The sequence below is a fragment of the Drosophila tropicalis genome, unplaced genomic scaffold (genome assembly GCF_018151085.1).
Source record: "Drosophila tropicalis isolate 14030-0801.00 unplaced genomic scaffold, ASM1815108v1 contig_859, whole genome shotgun sequence".
Lineage (NCBI taxonomy): Eukaryota > Metazoa > Arthropoda > Insecta > Diptera > Drosophilidae > Drosophila > Drosophila tropicalis.
In genome coordinates this window covers 83,871-98,588 of record NW_027173353.1, presented here as the reverse complement: position 1 = coordinate 98,588, position 14,718 = coordinate 83,871, and the positions used below count along the sequence as shown (strand labels likewise).

The following is a 14,718-nucleotide window of genomic DNA, read 5'->3' as shown; positions in this document are numbered from 1 at the left end:
TCTAGGTAATTTATTGACGCATGCCTCCACATTTGACAGTCCGAGAGAAGAGCAGAATGAGTTCTGGCCAAGTTGGCCAGTTGCATTTTGGTCATATTGCCATTCCGTAAGAGCTTTTGGCTCCAACTTAACGGTATTCATTATTGATGAACAGGCCATATAAATGTTTATATATGCCGTTAGTGTGAATTTATTGGGCGAAGCGGCGGCACTTTTGGCCATGTTCTTGTATTGTAAATTGGCAGAAGCCATGACCTGATTATGGCAGGACTGGTACTGGGTACCGTTACACCAAACCAATGAATCATTGTCGACCATTGTGGGTCTGTTATTTTAGAGGATCTCATTCTCTAAGATAGGAAGGAGGAAAAGGTTTTCCTTCAATCAATTTTTGGCAGACGACATTTTGGCTGCCATTGTTGACTTTTTGTCGCGCAATACGACTGATCCATAAATTTGCAGCAGGGAAAAGAAAAAACAAAAACCAAAGTGGGGACCAGTCCAACGGCGGCGGTGATGGCGGCGGCATTAATAATAGTAAACAACAGACAAGCAGCAGCAACAACACCAAATGAGGGGGGACTGCTGCCTGTTGCCGGTGCAAGAGTTGCAACAACAACAAGTACTTGGAGCACCAACGACAGAAATGATCTTAAATGAATGCGGAAGTTTTTCTTGGGGTTTCGTAACCAGCTACACAGCGCCAAAGAGGTCGCAATTCCAGTGGCAACCAAGTGGCAGCCAGCCAACCAGGCAACAACCGAAGCAACAACCATCTATGTTGCTACATTTATGTACTTACCTCCCCATATATACATACATACATACATAGAGAGAAACATATGTTTGTGGCTTAGCACCGGAGTCGAAGTCGAAGTCGGAGTCAGAGTCAGAGTTTGCGATTGGCGTGAGTCCATAATCATAGATGCAATAGTCCGAGAGCTCATGACTATTAGATCGAAACCGAGTCTGAAGCTTTATAGCCATGGACATATTAAAATTAGTCCAATGATTGCAGACAGCCACTTGAAAATTGTTAGCCAATTTGCAGCCAACAGCAACAGCAGTTTTGGGCCACATCGCGAGAGCGTGTGAATCGGAAGCGAGCAGCTGCCGATCTCAGTTATTTGATCTCACCTCGATTAAAAAGCTTAGCCAAAAAATCTGAAGAAAAAAACAGGGCTAAGAGTAGGGCCAGCCACTCTATGCTCCACTCACTCTTCATCTCTTCCCATGTGCCCATTGAGATGGAAGTAACTAGCAGAAGCAACACCAACAACAGCTGCCCCACCTTTCTTTTTGTGTTTTTTCGTTTTCTTTTCTTGAAGCTGGAGTTCAAGGATGCCAGGCTGCATATTGAATATCCTGATGCTGACATTTTCATTCATGCCACCACAAAAAGGTGTTTGCGTCTGTGTGTGGGCCTGGTCCTTGTCCTGTTCCTATCCTGGGAACAGACAAATTTCTGCATAAACTCATAAATATCAAATTGATCTAAACTCTGTCCTTCAGGCGCCAGCAATTGCCTTGAACTTGGCCATCGGATGCCGACACAGTCAGCCAAATCACGTACCGGGCAGCACCTCTCGAACATGACAACTCATAAATAAACGCTAAATTATGAACAACACAATGGAAAGGAGAGAGCCAAAAGATAGGAGTCGAAAATTGAAATTGAAAAACAAAATTTTCCTTTTAAGCCGCAGGCAACCCGCAGCCAGAGTCAGAGTCAGAGTCAGAGCCAAGAGCTCATAATCTCATAATATTGTGTCATGTTCATGTTCATGATATCGGCCACCTCAACCTCAACCTCAGTTGCAGTTTTTGGCCTCGACATTGGCTCTGGCCTTTTTTCCTCTCTATCTGTCTGTGTGTTCGTTCACACCTTGTGGTAAAATTATTTGGAAAAGCGAACGAAAGTAAAAGAAAGGCCACAATCCCGGACCCAAGACACTCACACACACACACACACGACCCGAACCTCTCACCTAAAACTAATGAAGTGGTAAAAAGGGGCTTGGAAAAACTGCATGCCACCATGATGGTTGTTGCAATTGCAGTTGGCTTACCATTTTTATGGCCTCCTTGGTTCAAAACCAAGACAAAATTATGAATTTTTACTTTCACCGCATGTGGTAAGTTATTTTTTTCTCTCTCACACACACACACACATATATTTGCTATGTGTTTTTCAGGTTTTTGGTTTTTGTTGCAGGCAACTTGAACTTGAGGAGCAAAAGGAGGTGGCAATTGTCAAGGCTGTTAAAGGTCAGGCATAAAGACAAAAAAGCAAAAATTGGCAAAAGGTGTGGTCCTTACATAAAGATAAGCCAGTAGATAAAACCTGATTGCTCCGATCGAACAGTGTGAATTCTATATATTATAATATTTATGGTCAAGGCAAAATCAGTTATCGCATGCAATTTGCTTTTAATCTTGAGCTGATGAAGATGTCCGCGAAGATAGGATTAAGCAACAACAGCAGCGGCAGCAACAACAACAACAACACGCAATGTGTAACGTACAACATTTCCGCGTTTTGGCCACATCTATAGAGAGACAGAGAGAGTGAGAAAGAGAGAGAGAGAGAGAGAGCCATCTCGTCTGGCCGGTTCAATTTTCAATTCAATATAAAAAATAAAAAAAAAAAACCAAGAAAACTCTTAAGCTCTTCAAATTCATGCTCTTAAGCCGCAACCGTATTTTTGTGGTTCGTTTCCAACCATTAAGGTTTGAGCCAGGTTCGCTTCGGTTGTCGAAGCCTCCACTTCGGCTGCGGCTGCGACTGCGGCTGCTGTTACCTCGTCTTCGATCATGGAAGTAATACGTCACTAGGGTGAACGTACTCGCGGATGTTAGTGGGTCACTATTTGTACGGTCAACGAACCTTTGCCCGTTTGTAAATACAGCAACAACAACAACAACAAGCTAAGAAAAGAAATGAAAAAGCCCAGCAACAACAGGCGAAATGTTGGAGGCTGGTTGACTGTTTGCTGCTTCCATGATGCCTGATGCTGCTTCTTAGCCAGCAACTTGCTTTCTTTCTTAACTTTTCTCATACCAACACACACACACAGATGCACTTACGCCCATGGGGCATACACAGAAATGACTCTTGTCTTGACTGACTTGACTGGTTGACTTGCAGTCGTCGTCGTCGTAATTTACTTGGGCTATAGGTTGATCGTCAACATCAGAAAGCAATGCTGGCTAAAGGCGGTTAGGGGGAGGGTGAGGAGGAGTGGTGCTTTTGGCCCCCTCTTTTCAACTGTTGCATCCTGCAACTGGCTGGGCCCCCAGCAGCCCATTTTGTTGCTGGATGCAACGCTAAGCTGCACAATTCTCTCGCCCCCTTTTATCCTTACCCTTACCCATCTCTCTGTTGCAGCAGCTGCATTGCTCTGTGTGTTCTTATTATGCCCCCAAACAGGTCCATGGTGGCTTTGGATTTTGCCTTTAGTTTGGTTTGGTTTGGTTTTCACATGATTATCATGATCATCATTACCATCCCGCAGCCACATTAATATCGTCATCTTCGGGCCAACACACACACACACACACACCGAGTAGATCTGTTCACATGCAACTTTTGCCGGCTGGCATGACTTGTGGTGTTTGACTTGTGTGTAAGTAAGTCCATAGAAATGCATTTCCGCATATTTTACACCACTAAAAAGCCAAAAAAACAAAAAAAACAACAACAAATAAGAGGGGGAAAAATTGAAATGAAAATAAAACTAAAAAGAGAAATACATACATTTGTTTACTCTTTTGTTGCAGGGCGTGTCTCCCATCCCCACAAACACCATTCTGATCTCCCTCTGGACCTCTCCTTGGCTTTGGCCGGGTAATTGAAACCATTATCATTATCTACACACACACACACACAATCGCACACACAGTCTCTTCTCAATCAGCTCAGTTCTTGCCGCCATTATAATGGAGTAATTACGGAATATGTTCTTGTCAAGAATTTTATGCACTGATTTCAGTGCCACACAACGCCCCATATCACTCTATATACATACATATATGTAGTATTATACATATGTACATATGTCTGGCATGATAGGACTTATCTTCTATATGTTTACTCTGTTTGTTTGCTCTTCTGATAAGATGTCAGCGAACTTTATCCCAATGAATTCCCATTTTGTATATATATTTTTTTTGTTCTTCTTTTATTTCTGTTTATCATTAGCCCGCTGGTTATAATTTGATTTCTGAATATTCATGCTAATCTGTTGGAATGGTATTAAGAATGGTTGAATTATTTAAATATTCACAAAAGCATTTAAATGTTTAAAACGAGCATGGCGCCTTTTAAGTTTACCTTTTTTTTTTCTAAAGGGTTTTATGTATAATAAAGCCAAAGAATCTGAAATATTTATAATAGAAGTTAAGAAGTCTTAAGATTTAAGTGTGTATGGAATGGAACAAAGTTTCTAAATAGATCAACTTCTTTATATGTAGCAAACAAAGACTATCTCGCTTACTCTTACAAGAACTTAAGAAATTTGACGACCTTAGAAGACATCACCCTTCACCCTTTCTCTTTCCAAGAGCAAAAAGTATATCTTGTCTTCTTTTTTTACCTGATTTTTATGAAATTTCTGGGGACTAATAGATTATGATAACAATTAAACTATTTTTAAATACTTTACTTTACTTAATTTACTTAAAAATGTAAAACAAATTTGATTAGTTTTTTATTTGATTGATTCGTCTAGTTCCTAGAGGATTAGAGGATCTGAACGGTTGGCCAGATCGTCCCAGTTGATTATCATATTGATTCATTACGAATATGGATATATAAACTTAAGCCTGCTTAAATGCAAGTTTTGACATACTTTTCTATACGTTTTAAGAGTTTCAAGATCCTCTTATCTATTATCACTCACAGAACTTCATTGGTTTGAAAAAAAAAACTGATTTCCCAATACTCTATCATACAAAGTACTTTAGTTGAGTATTATCCATCATCTTTGTTTGTATGTAGCTTTCTAAGAAATTCGTTATCATGAGTAGTGCACGATCATGCCAATAAAAGAAACTGTTGCCCGTATCGTTTGCCATGGTAACAAACTTAATGCATTCCGCGTTAAAGTGTCAATGATCTCGTTACCAAAAACCAAAACTTCAAACATTTCACGCATCTGAGAGTTCATTGTACGGGCAGAAACCACAGAAACCATAGTTAGCAAAGAAACATATGGTATATAGCCACGATACATATATAAATTTGAACATAGAAAGCAGATAGAGATAGAAGTCAATCTCAATTGGTGGTAATGGCCAAATCATGCACGAAAATTTTGCAGAAAGAAGATAAATTAATATGGTCAGCATGTCATGAATTAGCTTTCTTTCTATATATGTTTGTATGTATGTATGTATGTATAGGGGCTAGCATTAATTTCTTCATTCCCTTCTGGATAGCCATCCAGACAAGCGACAAGGCAACAAACAAAACATACACACACATGTGTGTGTGGAGACGTATGTATAAGTTCCCATAAATCAGCTGTGAGCCAAAGGGTCAAGTACCTTGAGGCGGGCTAAAAACTACACGCGAACAGCATGTGTTGAAAAAAAAAAAAAGAAAAGAAATTAGTTTTATTCTAGGCAACTAGTAGCCCATCTCCCAACCAAGCGGCAGCAGCAGCAGCAGCAGCCGTAGTTCATTCATACGAAAAACTTTTCAGCTTTTCAATCTAGTTAAGCCTCTAACTTAATTGCCATACAAATCCCATTTATCACGGGCCAAAAAAAAAAAACGAGAGAAGAAAACTTTGTTCTAGTTTGCCCACATACATATTCGTATTCACTCCACAAACATTTTGTTCGTCTCTTTTATTTATTTCTGTGTGGAGGATCAGTGGGAATCGAAATGTGGGAAGAGGCAGCCAGAAACGAGAGAACCCTAAAATATCAAAATGACTTGACTGTGTGGTCATAAAAATGCGTGAGTTACCTTTCGAGCAGCAGAATCAGAATCAGAAGCAGAAGCAGAGGAGTAGTCAGTCAGTCAGTCAGTCAGTTGGTCTCGCGCGTCATCAACAAAGTTTTTTTATATTTGGCCAAACCAAATGCAAAGCAAATTAAACATTGGTCCGTCCCCTGACCTGCCCTCCGACTCCTGCCCCCGTCTCGCCGGCCCACCCCTTTGTTGGGGTTTGACCAATCTTCTGTGTGGTGTGCCAAAAACGACTCAGTGCCCACAGTCCACCATGATGATGATGATGATGATGACGAGGTTGTGGCTTTGGGTTTTTGGTTTATTTCACCGCGCCGACTGCTACGTTTAATGCGCCACGGTGTTACCAAAGTGGCAACGACAGTTGCGGCCATTCACCTCCCAAAAAAAAAAAAAAAAAAAGAAGAAATATATATAAAAAACCATGGGTGAGTGTGTCTGTGCGCTTCTTCATACATACATATGCAGCAGACAAAGAGTGTGTAAGTTAAGGCAGGCAGAATGCCCCATAGCCGCCCCACCTTGTCCCTTCATTCCACCATCATCACCCATTTCCCCCACACCCCTTCGCACCACCCCATTCCATGTTGTAACCAAGCCAAGCTTAACTCGCTTGCCACGCACACACACACACGATACGCGATACATAAACCATTGAGTGTGTTTCACACTCAGGGCCGGATCAAATGAAATACTCAAAATGAAATTAATCAAAATTGTTGTAATAAACAAATAATGCTTCAGTCCATTAAGCCCTTTGGGTTGGCTAAGAGATTCTAGTCGAAAAAGGCTTTTGTTCTGATCTAAACAACGTAAGCTTTTCGTTTCGTTTAGTTGTAATTCTCAACTAGTTTTAGCATTTAGGTAGCATGGCAGATAACTTTCTTATCTCGACCTGTTTAAATAAATCACCCTAATCACCTTGTTTGAGACTCTTTAAAGATTCCATAAACTAGTTTATTAATGGACCCATTATTGTCGGATCAGATGATGATGGTATTTATTAAGAACTTATTTGTTTTTTCGGCAAACTTTTTGTTATTTTCTTTTGCTTTGTTAGCTTGTAAACCTTTTCAGCTTCAAATACTCTTGGTAAGGGCCCCAAAAAAAGAAAGAAGGAATGATAATGATTGACATTGGGCAGGGTCGCCCATCGTATTCAACTGACATGCTAATGTGTGTGCGTGTGTGTGTGTATAAGTTGTCCAGCTCCAAAACAAACAGACCTGGCCAACAGCAACAACTGACCAAACAATCACCAACCGGCAAAAGTTCAAGCAAAACAAAATCAGCTGACTACAAGCAGCAAACAAAAAAGAAAAGAGCATTTTAACCTCTTAATATTCTCTTCGTTGACTCTCTTCCATATATCTTTCTCTTTCTGTAAGCTTGGAGCTTGTTGGCCTCAGTAATGCGGAAGTATGTTGCCTTCTTCTCATGCATCCGTCGTCGTCGGCGTCGTCATGTAATGCATTTGGAGCTCAATTCCCAACTGGTTTGGAGAGCACCTCTTTCTCTCTCTCTATCTTTCTCTGCCAGTCTTCTGTCTGTGTGTGTTTGTCACTGTTTAGGCAAACATTGTTTATAACTTGTTTATATAAATATTGTTAATTTCCACAAGAGACTTGGAAGTAGCCAGCTCCAGCTTTGGCTCTTCCTTCTCCTCCTCCATCACCAAAGACTCTTAGCCGGCATCGCTGTATAGTCTCGATCTCTCTCTCTCCCTCTGCTATTCTCTTATGAATATGAACATTACATTTTAATATGAGAAGAGTTGTTAAAAGTTGCTGAGCGGCTTATTGGCTCGACTCGGCGTTTCTTTCTTCAAGAGATGGGGGAGTGAGAATTGTAAATTGGGAATCGGAATCGTGGTAATCGTTAAAAACGCAATTAATGGCTCAGAGCCTCAATATCAGGCAAATCAAAAACGTTTTAATGAATTGCACAAAATTGTTCAGATAGCCGAGTATTAAGTTGGCAACATTACGGGCGGTAGTGGTAAAAGAGAGAGAGACTCATCGAGAGAGTTCTTAGGAGGGGGACAGGGGTTATATTAGAACATTGTATCTGAGGGCCCCACATCTTTGTAGTTTAACAGCCAATCAACGCCCATCAATCAAAGTTATTAGCTCTTAAATCATTCTAATTAACTAGAAATAAAATATTAGGTAACATCTATCTATAGATAGAGAGGTGTATGGAGATCATAAAGTTAGTTGTTTCTTATTTATAGACATTTCAATTTCTCTATTTATGCATTTCCAATCCCCCCCTGCCCCCAAAAACCCCCCAAATGTAATTGCACGTGCAACTGTGTCCTCCTAGGGTACCCAGTAGAAACCACAACCACAAACATACGGTCATCATGATGATGATGATGATGATGATGATGGGAGACCAACCAATTCCAAGCATGGGCATTCAATGTTGGTTAGCTCCCCCCCGAAACTCTCTCCTTCTCTCTGTGTCTCTCTATACAAAGAAATAAAAACAAAGTTACATATGCATGTGAAAGAATCCCAACTGGTAATGAAAATAAAGTGCACGTCGCATGCGGTAATAATAACAATAAAATAAAATAACAAATTACACGCAACACTGCCGCCTGGTGGTGGCTCTATGCCCACTCTGGGTTGGGGACTTGACTTGGAGCCCAAAGTTGGAGCTGTGGACATGCACGGCGAGCGATAATTACAGAGACATGGCAACAAAAGCAATCGAGGAGCTGCCGCCGCCGTGTGGTTCGTCGATTGTGTCCCCATTTCTATAAAGGAGAGGAGAGGGAAGCAATCACCAGTGCTTCAATGTTGTTCTTGTTGTCCAAAAATCAAAGGGTTACAGCCAAGGGCAAGCTCAAATTACAAAAAGACCAAGAGGCTAAGAGAGCATTGCTTAGTCTCTTCTATGTACACGAATTCTCTTTATTCTATAAAAGAGAGAGATAAAATGTGGCTAACACACATACGGAAAGCCAGCTCACACTCACACACACACAGACACACACAGGCATGGAACATAGCTTAGGTTGTGCAGCTCAGACAATCTGGGTCACATTTTGCCATTGAACCGGTGACGTCACAGCGGGGCAACGACCGCAAAGCACGACCAAGCAACAGCACCAACAGCAACACCACTACCAACAACAACAACAACAACAAGACATCGGCAACCATTCGAAAGCGTGCAAGCAAACATTTTTACAACAACAACAACCACATGAAGCTGTAGATGAAGCTTCATTTCTGGTTTTGGTCTCTGGCTGATTTGTTGCCCAGAGAGCAAAACTGTATGCGACACCCAGCAACAACAACAACAACAACCACACTGATCTCTCTTCAACCGTCTTAGCCAGCCAGCCAACACCGCCCCCTTCCTCTAACCGCCTTTAAGCCCACTCACTCAGCTAGTAGTAGTAGAAGTAGTAGTAGCGACTATTTTACTGCTCTTCATCTATTCCCGCCCCCACACCCACTCCCATTACCACCTCCTCATCCTCCTCCTTCTCCTCCTCCTCCTATTCTATACCAATAGTTCATTAGAGATGCCATGTGCTATCGTGGCGGAACAAACATGATTTGGCTGCAAGACGAAGAGACAGCCAACTCTTGCTACCATACTTACTCTTCCAACCAAGACTCCCAGAACCAACATCCAACATCCAAGACCCAAGAAGACTGAAGACTTCCAAGTAAATCTGAGCGTGTGTGAGCCATGGCGTTCTTTCCTTTTTGTTGTTATTTTGTGTTGCTTTTCTTTATTCCTTTTTTTTCTATTTTCTATTTTTGCATTTTTTTACATTTGAAATGCATTTGACTTTGATGGCTTCGGCTTTAGCGCTGGCGCTGAGAATTATCCATCTCATTCGCACTTGCACCTCTCCTCCTCTCTCTCTCTCTCGCTATGCGGCACAAGTTCTATTTTTAATATGCGGGCGATTAGATAAGGTTCGCGGCATTTGGCAAGGGCAAGCCCCAACATATTCCTACGACTGTTCCCAGGGCCTTCGTCTGCCTACGACACAACGCCGAAATAGCTCAGTTGGGAGAGCGTTAGACTGAAGATCTAAAGGTCCCCGGTTCAATCCCGGGTTTCGGCATGAAATTATCTTTTTTTTTTTTTTTTCTACGTACTTTTGTTTAATACAATTGTTTACACCAAGTAATTACTTTTTTTGTTAAGAATAATTGGAGAAAAATAGTCAGTTGTAATAAGTTTTTGGTTATATTGCCAAGTTTTTGTCAATATTTTTAAGGTTCTATATAAGTCAGAAACGTTTTTATTGTCTGAAAATAATAATTATAATTAATTTGAAATTCTTAATTTCTCTGGGGTGAATTTTGACCAATTTATAAACAACTTCAAAAAGTTCTGTACCTCTTTTATCGTAGTTTAAGATGTTATCAACTACTTGGAGATTTAAAAAAATAACATTTTGGCCCAACTTTTGAAAAAATCTTAAGAAATACATAGAAACTAATTTAGTTTTGTAGTTTTGGATGTAGATTCAAATGATGTCTTTTGATATGCAGATTGATAGATAATACAAAATTGTCCGAAAATTATAATAAAATTATAGATACAGAATTCCAAGTCAAATATAGCTCAAATACCAAGTTTTATCCCAATAGCTCTTAAGATGGCCGAGTAAAACGTAAACGCTTGGCTATATCGACTCAGCTTCTCATGCTCATTAACAGAAATTACGAAAGACAAAGGTACTTTTTGATAGACTTTAAAGCGCTATCAGGTATATAAAAGATTTAAATTTTAATTGAGATATTAATTAGTTGAAAATATGTATTCAGAAATTGCAAGGAAACATAATTTATTAGTCTAATTTCTTCACAAAATTATCCTGCTTAGGAAGTACTTTCATTAAATTTAAAATTTAATTATTAATTAGTTTGTGAAAGCTGCATTTACTTTTGTGTACAAATCTATTAAATTCCTTAGATCTGTATAATGCCTTGTGGCATGTCCAGCAGGATCAACAGTGGCATGCTGCTGTCAATCAAGAGAGGAGACAAAAATTTTGCACAAAATTTAACTAAGCCGGCGCAGCAAATGCTGACCCTGAGACAATGAGGCAGAAGACTGCAATTGAAAAGGTGCAGATTAGGATATATGAAAGGACACACAACTCAATCAAACAGCAGGCTAAACATCGACCAAGGACGACACTTGGACACAATGTAGAATGAAAGGGAAATGCAAATCGCATTATTAACGCAGCCATTGGTCAGGACACCTTTATTTTGAGCCAGGATACAGAAAAAGTGTGACGAATGCGTTGACAACAATTAGAAAGGTCATCACTACCTGAGGAGAACTCGAAATTGGTCACTTTCTAAAGTGGACAACTGATTGAGCAGTAAAAGAAAATGAAACAGTCTAGTTTTTATTTGGGGGGGGCGGGGGGCGTATGCCAGCTGCAAAATATATGCAAAAGGCCTTTTATTCTATGCATTGGCTTGGCCGTGTGTCCAACAGCTGCTTGGTAAGCGCGTGCTTAGCGACCACAAAAGCCATTGACTTGATATATGAAAATGAAATGGATGGAAAAATTGCTGCCAGCCTACGCCTACCCAGAAATATCACATATCCGTTTGGCATAAAAAACCAACGTCCTCCTCCTACTCCGGCTGGCACGCACCACATGGCGCCCTGACGATCAGCCTGACGATGATCACAACGATGATGATGATGTTGATGATGTCTTTTGCATAAAAAAAAAACACCAAGAGTCTCCAGTTTTTTCTATGCATTTTTTCTTCAATAATTTCATTGTTTTTTTGTAGTTTTTTTCTTCTTCCATTCATTCATTCTTTTATTTGTTATGGCCCATTGAAAGTGAAAGATGGTTGAGGCACCCTCAAATTGCAGCATCTTGTTCTGTGCCCAGGAAGTGTGACAGCCGCGAAAAAGAAAAAAACGAGGAGAGAGAGAAAAAAAAGTGAAAAGATCCTTTCGGATACTGCGGTCTTTGGGGTGCCAATTGTCTGCGCCTCTATTGTGAGTCTCATCTAAGGGTCGCTTAACAAGGAAATGATTTTTTTTTTCTGCTTCTACCTTTCTATTTTTTGTTTTTTGTCAGGACCCACACACAAGTAAAGAAAAAACAGCAGCCACATTATTTCGTTTTCTATGCTAAGCAACTCGGTTGAATCGTGGTCTCGTGTGCGCGAAGGGTGCGCAGTCTGCAGGGCATTTTTACTCTCGTTTTCATATTAACATGAAATGGAGGAGGTGGAGGAGGAGTAAGGACCTGAGGACATGAGGACCTGAGCCCTGTGGTCTGCTCAACAGATGCGTTTAGAATTTAGAAATATGCAAACTTGTATTAGGGCCTCAGACGAGACGACAAAGCAGCTTACATGAGCAATTACATTACATTACATTACACGCATATGAATACATGTACATATATGTAATTTAGGGGTAGGACATATGTATGTATCTACCTACTTATGTCTGTAAGGGTTGTCTATAATGAGTAACATGTAAATTTGCCTTAGCTTTGTAGCACGAATTCCTGTAAAAGGTATTAGGCTAGCAGCTCTGGTTAGCTCGGCAACAAAGTGTGGCACGTTTACAGGGCCAATACGGTTACATAATGTTGCAGCAACAGAGGCAAGACACCACACCACACACTCAGAATGAAGAAGCTAAAGAAAATATAAGAAAAAATCGATGGGAAATGAAAAAATTCTATAAATTATCTGAAGATTATATTTATTGGGTTTAATAATTAATTGCATTAACAAAATTATTATCCTTATTGTAAGCTGGGGCAATTCCTGTTCAATTGTCTCTCTCTCTCTTTCTCTCTCACTCTGGCCTCACTTGGTCCTGGACTTTTGACTCCTGCTCACTGCAGCTGCGTAGAAGGGAAATGGCCAAGTTACTTGCTATAGATTTCTGTTGCTCTGCTAGCAGAATCTACAAAATTTCTTTTTCTCCGTCGGAATGTAACGCCCACGCAAAATAATGTTTTAGCCATACATAGACATATATGTATGTATATAAAAAAAATACCACATTGATAATTTATGCAGAGACTGAGCTTAGATATCTTTCTCTCTCGCTCTCTCTCTCACACTATTTCTCTAGAGAACAGCTTCTCAGTAGGTTCTTTGAGCGTATGCTGGATATAAAAATTTCTTATCATTATCGTAAGGGTAATAGGCAACCAAAGATGGACAGTAAGTTGGGGGCGTAGCATGACCAGGATGATGTTACATATACATACATATATGTAGGGATAAAAGCACAGAATGTGTGAGAGAGAGAGAGAGAGGCCAACTGAGATAAATTTACGTTACTGGCACTCATAAATGACAAACGGCATGAGCTAGGACCATTTTTTCATAGGAAGCCATCCCCAAGTATCCATACCATTGATGCATTCTGCGCATGTCCTGTTTAGAGTGTGTGTGAGTGAGAGAGAGAGAGAGAGAGAGGCAGAACTACCAACTAAAAGGTCCCCATGCTATTGCTTCTGTTTGCTGCTATCCTCATACAAATGGACGCCGCCGAGTTGACTGCTTTCGCATTAAAATGTTGAATTTATGGCCCGCAACTGTCGTTGGCCTGCAGCAGCAGCAGCAACATCTACGTCATGTTCCTGTTGTGGGTCCTTCTAAGCAACTTCTAAGCACACACAAGAATTCGCATTGAAGTTTCTAACATTTCTATGACAAATATCTGCAAAGCAGGCGCCAAGGATGCCACAGATGGAGATTGGAATGCGGCACAAAGTTCCAGATTCTGATCAGCTGTTCTTAGTTGCTTGGGTCCTGTCGCCCGAAACCTGTTACCCTGACAACGTGTGACGAAAATGGAAATTTTCTAATGGCCATATTTGTTTTTAGGGTCACCAACACTGCTGGGCATCAGCACAATGAGAGCAGTTGAGAAAGTTGCCAAAATAAATGTGTTCCATAGGCAACTGTAGCCCGTAGGCTTTTTGGGCCAAGATTCTCGCCCTGATACCCTGCGAGCCTGTTCGAATGAGCAAGAAGATTGATGACTTGACGTTTTAATGACGTGTTAAATGGCCGTAAAAGTCACTGACAAACCCGAGGCTCTATCCCCCACGTACTTTATTTTGGCTTTTGTGTCGTTTATTTTTTATCTACAAACACATGCCATCGGCCATGTTTGCCTGCTCAATGCAGGTCGAAGTATTTTTTTAAAAATCAACTCAAGGACCTTACGCTGCTTAGAAAGACTTTAGTTACAAAACAAAAATTTAAATATTTAATGCAGCAGCAGCAGAGAGAGATAGAGAGAGAGAGAGAGAGAGAGACAAGCGACAGAGAGAGCTTAACCTCAATGAGTTCATTGAGGCCCACCCAGGACCTTGCCACCTTTCCAATTGAAAAAAAGAGAGAGTGAGGTACTCTCTATTGATTTTTATTGGCATATCATTTCGAATTGGCAGCCAACTGGTCCTGGCTGGGCACCTGGTCGGCTGAAGCCACAAGTTGGCACTTTAAAAACGGCGCCATTTTGAAATTTTGCAGGCATTGACTCCAAATATTTAAGGCATGGCATAAAACATACATACATATTTATGAAATGAACGATGGCTGCTGCATCAACTGGTCCTTCTTTGCTGGCAGCCGTGTATGGCACATGCAACGGATCAATAGCTGTCCGACCACGCCCGCCAAATTCCAAAACTTTGGCAGACAAAGACACAGAAAGATAGAGAGAGAGTCAGAGAGAGAGAGAGAGGG

At 40.7% G+C, this 14,718-nt stretch overlaps 1 non-coding gene across 1 annotated transcript; it reads left to right on the top strand.

Annotated features, from left to right (window-relative positions):
- The first annotated feature begins 10,000 nt into the window (after window positions 1–10,000).
- TRNAF-GAA (transfer RNA phenylalanine (anticodon GAA)) lies at window positions 10,001–10,073 on the top strand. The gene has a single exon. It is a non-coding gene; the product is annotated as a tRNA-Phe (tRNA).
- Window positions 10,074–14,718: the final 4,645 nt, after the last annotated feature.